Below are 10,668 nucleotides of genomic sequence, written 5' to 3'. Positions count from 1 at the left end.
CTTCTGTTTCTGTGTAATAGATTCTGAGTCTCTTTAGGTGCTCTCTGGTTCTGTGTTGCAGCTGCATGTTTCAGATTTTGAGCTGACTGTGTCTGTTTAAGTGTTGTCCGGGTTTGTGTAGGAGCGCCGGGGTTTGTGTTGCAGCTCCATGTGTCAGGTTTGGAGCTGACTGGGTCTGTGCAAGAGTTGTCTCTGTTTGTGCCGGAGAGTCGCGTCTGTGTTGGAGTGTGTCGGCCTGTGGCTGATCTCCCTCGGTCAGTGTGGTTCTGCATTGAGATGTTTTGATTCAGTACCGGTGCTATCTTGATCTTTAAATGAGGAGTCTGCATCTCCGAAGCGAGCTGTCTGGCTTGGTGAACGAGCAGTCTAGTCCTTTCTCGAAACAGTCTGCGCCAGTGTAAGAACTGCTTATATCTGTGTAAGAGCTCTCTTGGATCTGGATTGGTGATGCCTTGGCCAGGGAAGAGCTGTCTATGTCTATGTAGGAGGGACTTAATCTGTCTCTTGAACGGAGCTGTATGGGTTTGTGTAGGAAAGTTTGTGCCTGTGCTGTTAATCCCTGCTTCAGTGTAGCACCTGCCTGGTTCTTTACAGGAGCTGCCTACTTTCGCGAAGGAAATGTCAGTGTCTCTGTCGAAGCTCTCTGGAAATGTGGTGGTGTTGTCTGCGGCTGATGAGGACATATTTGCTCCTGTGTCGGTGATGCTGGGTCTCTGAAAGGAACTGTCTGAGTCTGTGCACAAGCATTTTGATGCTGTGTATGCGCTTTGCCTGTCTGCACTGGAGTGTATGGATCTATGCAGCAATGTGTGACTCGCTGTAGGATCAGTACTACTCTGTGCGGGAGCTGCCTGATTCTGTTTAGCCGCTGTCTGGTTCGGTGCAGTAAAAGTCTGGATCTGTGAAGGTAGATTGTGGGACTGTGTCGGAAGAATGTGAATCTGTTAAGGTAGAGTCTGGGAATGTGAAAGAGCCGTCTGAATACGTGTTGCAGATGTCTGGCTCTGTGAAGGAATAGTCTGGGCTGTGAAAGTAAATAGAAATCGAGAAATCCACAGCGCTGAAGGAGGCCACTTCGGTCCAGAGTATACATGCCAGCCGACAAAGAGCCACAAGGCCCTTTGATCAACAACCCTGAAGGCTATATATGAACCTGTGAAGTATTACAATGGCGGAAAGATAAAGAACGCCCAGCCCAATAAGTCCGCCCCACACAAACTCGACACCCCTTGCACCGAAAGATCACACACACCACCCCAATCCGAGCCATGCGAACGCATGGGAGAAGCAAAAAACAGAAAAAAACCCAGGCTAATTATGGGGAAAAAATATCTGTTAAAATTCCTCTCCATCTACACGATCAAAATTAGTCCCAGAGATCAACTTGGTCGTATTGGAATCCCTGCAGTACTTACCATCGTATCTGCGCCAGAAAACAAGAGGCTAACCAGCCTTATCCCACTTACCAGCTCTCGGTCCGTAACTCTGCTGGTTACAGCAAGGACATTGTACTTGACTGTATAAAACATTGGTTAGGCCGCAGCTGGAGCACTGTGTGCAGTTCTGGTCACCACATTTAAAAAAAAAGATGCGATTGCGCTGGAAAGGGTACTGAGGAGATTGACAAAAAAAGTTGCCTGGACTGGAGAATTTTGGTGATGAGGAAATATTGGAAATACTGAGTCTGTTTTCTTTGGACCAGAGGAGGCTGAGGGGAGACTATATTAAGGAGAATAACTTTATGAGGGCCCTAGATAGAGTTTGTAGGAAGGTCCTTTTTCCCTTTGCAGAGTGGTCAAGAACCAGGGGGAATCGATTTAAACTAATTTCGGGTTGGACCAATTCCCCTATCTCGGGCGCCTCCTATCAACAAGAGCAGGCATTGATGACGAGATCCAACACTGCCTGCAGTGCGCCAGTGCTAGCCTTCGGCCGCCTGAGGAAAAGTGTGTTTGAAGATGAGTCCCTCAAAACTTTCACCAAGCTCATGGTCTACAAGGCTGTCGTAATACCCGCCTTCCTGTATGGCTCAGGGACGTGGACTATGTACAGTAAACACCTCAAGTCGCTGGAGAAATGCCACCAGCAATGTCTCTTCAAGATCCTTCAAATCCCCTGGCAGAACAGACGCACAAGTATTCGCGTCCTGGTCCAGGACATCATCCCCAGCATTGCACCACTTACCACATTTGATCAGCTCCGCTGGGCAGGCCATATGCCACACACGAGACTGCCAGAGCAAGCGCTCTTCTCGGAACACGTCCACGGCAAATGAGCCAAAGGCGGACAGAGGAAACGTTACAAAGACACCCTCAAAGCCTCCCTGATAAAGTGTGACATCCCCACTGTGACCTGGGAGTGATTGGCCATAGATCGCCCTAAGTGGAGGAAGTGCCTGCGGGAGTGTGCTGAGCTCCTCGAATATCGTCGCCGAGAGCATGCAGAAATCAGGTGCAGGCAGCGGATGAAGCTGCGGCAAACCAGGCTCCCTGCCCATCCTTTCCCTCAAAGACGGTCTGTCTGACCTGTGACAGAGATTGTGGTTCCCGTATTGAACTGTACAGCCATCTAACAACACATGCTAAGAGTGGAAGCAAGTCTTCCTCGATTCCGAGGGACTGCATATGATGATGAATTAGGGGGAGGGTTAGACGAGCTGTGAGGATAAATGTCTTTACTCAGGGCGTCATGGTAGTCGGGAGCTCAATGCCTCAATGCGGCAGAAAGCCTCAAACATTTTAAAAATACTTGAATGCCACTTAAATTGCGGTAACCCATAGGACGGACTTAGAGCTGGGAAGTGGGAATTAGGCTGGAAAGCTCTTGATCGGCCTCCTCGGGCACTATTGGCTGAAATGGCCTCCTTCCATGCTGTACATTTTTGAATTTCCTACACTACAAAGTGATCACATTTTAAAAGTAATTAATTTGCTCTGAACTGCTTTGGGAAGTGCTGAGGTGAAAGTCGCTATAGGAATGCTATCATTTTAATGTAAGAGTGCCATAAGAAAATACATCGCATGAAGGCCGGTTGCCTCACTTGGTTAGCCTTGGTGTTACTAAAGCCAAATTGGCATGTTGTAATTTCTCCCCATTCAAATAATATTCATTTTTACTGGTTTTTTTCCCCAAGATGGATGACCTCACATTTTCCGACATTGTATTCCATCTGCCAGACTTTAGCCCATTCGCTTAACCTTTCTAAATCTCTTTGCAGCCTCTGTGTCTTCTACACAATCCGCTTTCACACTAATCTTTGTGTCATCTGCAAATAATGTTACATGACACTCTGTCCCCTCTTCCAGGTCATCTATGTATATTGTAAACAGTTGTGGTCCCAGCACCGATCCATGTGGCACACCACTAACCATCGATTTCCAACCCGAAAAGGACCCATTTATCCCGAATCTCTGCTTTCTGTTAGCCAGCCAATTTTCTATCCATGCTAATAGATTTCCTATGCCTCCGCGTACCTTTATCTTCTGCAGTAACCTTTGTGTGGCACCTTATCAAAAGCCTTTTGGAAATCGATATACACCACATCCATCGGTACACCTCTATCCACCATGCTCGTTATATCCTCAAAGAATTCCAGTAAATTATTTAAACATGCTTTCCCCTTCCTGAATCCATGTTGCGACTGCTTGATTGTACTATTCCTATCTAGATGTCCCGCTATTTCTTGCTTAATGATAGCTTCAAGCATTTTCCCCACTATAGATGTTAAACTAACCGGCCTATCGTTGCCTGCCTTTTGTCTGCCCCTTTTTTTAAACAGAGGCGTTACATTTGCTGCTTTTTAATTCGCTGGTACCTACTCAGAGTCCTGAGAATGTTGGTAGATTATAATGAATGCATCTGCTAGAACGTCCGCCATCACTTTTAATAACCTGGGATGCATTTCATCAGGACCAGGGGGCTTGTCTAACTTGAGTCCTATTAACCTGTCCAGCACTACCCCCCTAGTGATAGTGATTATCTCAAGGTCCTTCCTTCCCACATTCCCGTGACCAGCAATTTTTGGCATGGTTTTTGTGTGTTCCACTCTGAGGACCGAAGCAAAATAATTGTTTGAGGTCTCAGCCAGTTCCACATTTCCCATTATTAAATCCCGCTTCTCATCTTCTAATGGACCAATATTTACTTTAGTCACTCTTTTCCGTTTTATATATCGGTAAAAGCTTTTACTAACTATTTTTATATTTTGTGCAAGTTTACCTTCGTAATCTATCTTTTCTTACTTTATTGCTTTCTTCTTCATTCTTTGCTGTCGTTTAAAATTTTCCCAATCTGCTAGTTTCCCACAAACCGTGGCCCTCTTATACGCATTGGTTTTTATTTTGATACTCTCCTTTATTTCCTTGGTTATCCACGGCTGGTTATCCCTTCTCTTACCGACCTTCTTTTTCACTGGAATATATATTTTGTTGAGCACGATGAAAGAGCTCCATAAAAGTCCTCCACTGTTCCTCAATTGTGCCACCGTTTAGTCTGTGTTTGCAGTCTACTTCAGCCAACTCTGCCCTCATCCCACTATCGTCACTTTTGGTTAAGCATAGTACGGTCGTTTGAGACACTACTTCCTCACCCTCAAACTGTATTACAAATTCAACCATACTGTGATCACTCATTCCGATAGGATCTTTTACTGGGAGATCATTTATTATTCCTGTCTCATTACACAGGACCAGATCTAAGATAGCTTGCTCCCTTTTATGTTCTGTAACATATTGTTCAAAGAAACAATCCCGTGTGCATTCTATGAATTCCTCCACAAGGCTACCCAGTGCGATTTGATTTGACCAAGCGATATGTAGGTTAAAATCCCCCATGATAACTGCCATTTCTTTTTCACATGCCTCCATTATTCCCTTGGTTATTGCCCGCCCCACCGTGAAGCTATTATTTGGGGGCCTATAAACTACGCCCACCAGTGACTTTTTCCCCTTACTATCTCGAATCTCCACCCACAATGATTCAACATTTTGTTCATTAGAGCCAATATCGTCTCTCACACCTGCCCTGATATCATCCCTTATTAACCGAGCTACCCCACCTGCTTTCCCTTCTTGTTTATCTTTCCGAATTGTCAGATACCGCTGTATGTTTAATTCCCTGTCCTGGCCAACCTGCAACGTTTCTGTAATGGCCAACAAATCATACCCATTTATGATGATTTGTGCCGTCAAATCATTTACTATATTTCGAATGCTTCGTGCGGTTAAGTAGAGTGTTTTAATACCAGTTTTTAAACCAGGATTTTTAGTTTTGACCCCTCCTGCAGCCACTTTATATTCATACATATTGTCCCTTCCTATCACCTTGTCGTTTACACTTACCCCAGTGCTACTCTGCTCTGTTGCCTCCTGCCTTTTGCATTTTTTCTTGGGGTGCTGTGATCTGAGCTCTCACCCACTCGAACTAGCTCAGAGCCCTCTCCTGGGTTCCGAATACTCCTTGCATTGCGGCACCGAGATGTCATGCTTGCCTTTCAATTACACTTTGACCCATTAGAATTTTGCTGTACATTATTCTGCTGCAAACTGCAGGGGCCACGTCGCTTAATGGATAAGGCATCTACTTTGATGCAAACACTGATGTTATCAGAAAATTGCAACGTCAAACGCTGCCGTGGTCATTTTGGCAAAACTTGTTCATCTTTATAAAACCAAACCTCGTTCGCACTCATTAACTAAAGGTGAGTTCCTCCCAAACAATGCACTGACCTTTATTAAAAGGCATTGTTTCATGCTGTGTATATTGCTCACTGATTTTTGCAGATAGTGTCCAACAAACCAACAATTAATACCGATAAATTATTAATGTTTCCAGTTCGAACAACAGCTTCGCATCAATCAGTGTAATAAAGGGCAGTGGAGGGAATTGTGATCAGATTCCAATGAGATCCCCGTGAGTCGATAAAAAAAGAGCACCTGTCGAATCGCTGCGAGCAGGGTTCGAACCTGCACAGGGAAACCCCCATTGGATTTCAAGTCCAACGCCTTAACCACTCGGCCATCGCAGCTACACAGTAAAACTGCTTTAATAGTCGAATCGTCGGTGCAAATTATCAGAGAGACCGCCTGCATGCTTGCCCGATTAGATCTCCCAGACGATGTGAAAATTAAATCATAGAATCACAGAATCTCACAGCAAAGAAGGAAAATTTTCGGTCACAACTAAAATAATTTACATTTCGGTAAAAACTGAACAGTCTGGGGAGCGTCTTTCTCGAAAAACAAGTGAGATATATTTTTAACATTTTGAAGGTATTTGATCGAGTTGATGTGGAGAAAATGTTTGCTTTTGTGCAGGAGTTCAGAACGGGAGGTCACCGACAAATTCAGTAGACAATTCAACAGCAACTTATTTACCAAAGAGTGGTTAGATGTGGATGATGCTACACGAGCAGTAGTTGAGGCGAATGGCACAGAATCACTTTTAAAGGGAATTACCAGAGCACATGACTGAGAAATCAATAGAACAATATGCTGACAGGATCAAGTGAAGTAGGGTAGCGTGCAGCATTAACTCTAGCAACACCAGTTAGGTACAATTGTCTCTTTCTGTAATGCAATCTGTATATAACGTTATGTCACACTCATTTTAAACAACAGCAACAACTTATATATAATTAGCAGCTTGAAATTAGCGAAACGTCCAAGGCGCTTCACAAGAGTATTATGCGATACAAATTTGACACCGAGCCACTAAATACAAATTAGCGCAGGTGACTAAAAGATTGGTCAACCAGGTATGCTTGATAATGAGGAAGAAAGCTGTACATTGCAGGTAGATATCAAAGAACTGGTCATGGGTTTAATGGAATTCAACCCGGATAAGTATTTGATAATGCATTTGGTGAGTGCTTATAGGGAAAGGGAATAAACATTAAATGTTAGGCCACTGATGAGTGTAGAGGTGCAAATGACCTTGGAGTGCCTGTCCACAGAATCCTTGACGGTAGCAGGGCAGGTAGATAAGATGCTTGTGAATGATAGACAGAAAGGAAAAGGAGGCGTGGTGGCGTTGCTGGTTAAAGAGGAAATGAATGCAATGATGAGGAGGGACATTAGCTTGGATGATTTGGAAGCGGTATGGGGGGAGCTGCAGAATAGCAAATGGCAGAAAAAGCTACTAGTAATTGTGTACAGACCTCCAAACAGTAGTAGTGAGGTTGGGGACAGCATCCAACAAGAAATAAGGGATGTGTGCAATAAAGGTACAGCAGTTACCATGGGCGACTGTAATCTATATATTGATTTGGCTGACGAAAATGGTAGCAATGCGGTGGAGGACGATTTCCTGGAGTATATTAGGGATGGTTTTAAAACCAATATGTCGAGGAACCACCTAGAGAGCTGGCCATCGTGGACGAGGTGATGTGTAATGAGAAGGGACTAATTGGCAATCTTGTTGTGCGAGGCCCCTTGGGGAAGTGTGACCATAACATGGTAGAATTCTTTACAGGATGGAGAGTGACACAGTTAATTCAGAAACTAGGGACCTAAACTTTAGGAAAGGTAATTTCGATGGTATGAGGCGTGAATTGGCTAGAATAGACTGGCAAATAATACTTAAAGGGTTGACGGTGGATAGGCAATGGAAAACATTTAAAGACCACATGGATGAACTTCAACAATTGTACATCCCTGTCAGGAGTAAAAATACAACGGGGAAGATGGTTCAACCGTGGCTAACAAGGGAAATTAAGGATAGTGTTAAATCCAAGGAAGAGTTATATAAATTGGCCAGAAAAATCAGGAAACCTGAGGACTGGGAGAAATGTAGAATTCAGCCAAGGAGGACTAAGGGTTTCGTTAAGAGGGGAAAAAAAGAATACGAGACGAAGTGTGCCAGAAGCATAAAACATGACTGTCAAAGCTTTTATATATATGGGAAGAGAAAACGATTAGTGAAGACAAACGTAGGTCCCTTGCAGTCGGATTTCAGGTGAATTTATAATGGGGAACAAAGAAAAGGCAGACTAATTGAACAAATACTTTGGTTCTGCCTTCACGACGGAAGACAAAAATAAACTTCTGGATGTACTAGGGGACCGAGGGTCCAGTGCGAAGGAGGAACTGAAGGATATGCTGATTAGATGGGAAATTGTGTTGGGGAAATTGATGGGATTGAAGGCCGATAAATCCCCGGGGCCTGATTGTCTGCATCCCAGAGTACTTAAGGAAGTGTCCTGAGAAATAGTGGATGCATTCGTGATCATTTTCCAACAGTCTATCGACTCTGGATCAGTTCCATGGACTGGAGGGTTGGTAATATAACACCACTTTTTAAAGAAGGAGGTAGAGAGAAAATGGATAATTATAGATCGGTTAGCCTGACATCAGTCGTGGGGAATCAATTATTAAAGATGAAATCGCAGCACATTTGGAAAGCAGTGACAGGGTCGGTACAAGTCAGCATGGATTTATGAAGGGAAAATCAAGCTTGACGAATCTTCAAGAATTTTCTGAACATGTAATTGCAGAGTGGACAAGGGAGAACCAATGGATGTGGTGTATTTGGACTTTCAAAAGGCTTTAGATAAGGTCCCACACAAAAGATTTATGTGCAAAATCAAAGCACATGGTATTGGGGGTAATGTACTTACGTGGATAGAAACAAAGAAACAAAGAAAATCGGTGCAGGAGTAGGCCAGTAAGCCATTCGAGCCTGCACAGGCATTCAATCAGATCACGGCTGACCATTCCTTCAGTACCGCTGTCCTGCTATCTCTCCATTCCCCTTGATCCACTTAACCGTAAGGGCCATATCTAACTCCCTCTTGAATATATCCAATAAACTGGCATCAACAACTCTCTGCGGCAGGGAATTCCACAGGTCAACAACTCTCTGAGTGAAGATGTTTCTACTCATCTCAGTCGTAAATGGCCTGACCCTTATCCTAAGACTATCTCACCTGGTTCTGGACTTCCCCAATATCGAGAACATTCTTCCCGCATCTAACCTGTCCAGTTCCGTCAAAATCTTATATGTTTCTATGAGATCCCCTCTCATCCTTCTAAACTCCAGTGAATAAAGGCCTAGTTGATCCAGTCTCTCCTCATATGACAGCCCAGCTATCCCTGGAATCAGTCTGGTGAACCTTCGCTGCACTCCCTCAATAGCAAGAACGTCCTTCCTCAGACTAGGAGACCGAAACTGAACACAATATTCCAGGTGAGGCCTCATTAAGCACTGTACAACTGCAGTAAGACCTCCCTGCTCCGATATTCAAATCCCCGAGCTACGAAGGCCAACATACCATTTGCCTTCTTTACCGCCTGCTGTACCTGCGTGCCCACTTTCAGTGACTGATGAACCATGACACCCAGGTCTCGCTGCACCTCCCCTTTTTGTAGTCTGCCACCATTCAGATAATATTCTGCCTTCGTGTTTTTGCCCCCAAAATGGATAACCTCACATTTATCCAGATTATACTGCATCTGCCATGTATTTGCCCACTCACCTAATTTGTCCACATCACCCTGCAGCCTCTTAGCGTCTTCCTAGCAGCTCACACCGCCACCCAGTTTAGCGTCATCCACAAAATTGGAGATATTACACTCTATCCCTTATTCCAAATCGTTAATGTATATTGTAAAGAGCTGGTGTCGCAGCACTGAGCCCTGAGGCACTCTACTAGTCACTGCCTGCCATTCTGAAAAGGACCCGTTTATGCCGACTCTCTGCTTCCTATCTGCCAACCAGATCTCTATCCACGTCAGTACATTATCACCAATACCATGCGCTTTGATTTTGTATACTAATCTCTTGTGCTGGGCCTGGTTAAAAGCCTTTTGAAAGCCCAAATACACCACATCCATTGATTCTCCTTGTGCACTCTACGAGTTACATCCTCAACAAATTCCAGAAGATTCGTCAAGCACGATTTCCCTTTCATAAATCTATGCTAATCCTGTCACTGCTTTCCAAATGGGCTCCTTAATGATTGATACCAAGATTTTCCGCTTTATGGATGTCAGGCTAAGCGGTCTATAATTAGCCGCTTTGTATTTCCCTCCATTTTTAAAAAGTGGCGTTACATTAGCTACCCTCCAGTCCATAGGAACTGATCCAGAGTCGATAGATTGTTGGAAAATGATCACCAATGCATCCACTATTTCTCGGGCCACTTCCTTAAGTCCTCTGACATACAGTCTATTAGGACTCGGGGATTTATCGGCCTTTAATCCCATCAACATCCCGAACACAATTTCCCACCTAATAAGGATATCTTTCAGTTCCTCATTCTCACTAGACCCACTGTTCCCTAGTACATTCGGCAGGTGATCTGTATCTTCCTTTGTGAAGACAGAACCGAAGTGTTGAGAACTGGTTGTCAGACAGGAAGCAGAGAGTCGGATAAACGGGTCCTTTTCAGAATGGCCGGCAGTTACTCGTGGAGTGCCTCAGGGCTCAGTGCTGGGACCCCAGCTCTTCACAGAATACATGAATGATTCAGATGAAGGAATTGAGTGTAATATCTCCAGGTTTGGAGATGGAACTAAATTAGCTGGCGGTGTGATCCGTGAGGAGGACGCTAAGAGGCTGCAGGTAGACTTGGACAGGTTAGGTGAGTGGGAAAATACATGGCAGATGCAGTATAATGTTGATAAATGTGCGGTTATCCACTTTGGTGGCAAAACAATGAAGGCAGAATAT

General features: G+C 44.3%; 1 non-coding gene across 1 annotated transcript; it reads right to left on the bottom strand.

Annotated features, from left to right (window-relative positions):
* Positions 1-5,942: 5,942 nt before the first annotated feature.
* Positions 5,943-6,025, bottom strand: trnas-uga (transfer RNA serine (anticodon UGA)). Its single transcript has one exon. It is a non-coding gene; the product is annotated as a tRNA-Ser (tRNA).
* Between the last annotated feature and the right edge of the window lie 4,643 nt (positions 6,026-10,668).

The sequence above is a fragment of the Pristiophorus japonicus genome, chromosome 25 (genome assembly GCF_044704955.1).
Source record: "Pristiophorus japonicus isolate sPriJap1 chromosome 25, sPriJap1.hap1, whole genome shotgun sequence".
Taxonomy (NCBI): Eukaryota; Metazoa; Chordata; class Chondrichthyes; family Pristiophoridae; genus Pristiophorus; species Pristiophorus japonicus.
This window is presented reverse-complemented; position numbering and strand designations above follow the sequence as displayed.